Source organism: Temnothorax curvispinosus, unplaced genomic scaffold (assembly GCF_003070985.1).
Source record: "Temnothorax curvispinosus isolate PA1 unplaced genomic scaffold, ASM307098v1 QBEX01014909.1, whole genome shotgun sequence".
NCBI lineage: Eukaryota > Metazoa > Arthropoda > Insecta > Hymenoptera > Formicidae > Temnothorax > Temnothorax curvispinosus.
Window position 1 is genome coordinate 24,434 of NW_020224689.1, and position 654 is coordinate 25,087.

The following is a 654-nucleotide window of genomic DNA, read 5'->3' on the forward strand; positions in this document are numbered from 1 at the left end:
CGCTCTCGCTCCGGTATTATCCTCTCCGGTCTAATTCGACGTCGGCGATTGCTCCGTCGTACGGTAATCGGCGGTCGTCTCGGGGACAGCTACCCGAGAGCGATTACGCGAATTACGCGCTAATTCCGCAAACGACGACACGCTTCGCGCTCCCATCGCCGCAACGTTCTCGTTTCGCAACGCCGCGCGCCGCGCCGATCGGGGATCGATTTCGTGCCCGATGCACATGCGGCGAGCGAGAGAGGAGCGCGGAGACGAGCCGAGGCTTGTCGCATGATATAAGCATTATAAACGACGTTATCGCGAATATATTATACTCGACGAGAAACCGACGCGCTCTCTCGGTCCATATGATTCAATATAAAACGCATAAATGTCATCAATTCACTTACGCGGCAAGTAAACAAATCGGACCCTCGTCATTTTTACTGTCCGCTCGCGTTAATATTTAGAAGCTTGCATCACTATGTTCTTTATTTAAATTTACATTAGCATTTAAGTGTACTGCGGCATAAATGTACTTTATTCATTCGAATATATGTAAAAAAAATGCCCAACGTCTATGTGTTTTATGTAATTTAACGGTTCGAGGAGAATTAAAGTTAGAAACACGCGTTATTGAAAGGCACGTTATTGTTTCGTAAAAAAAAAAAA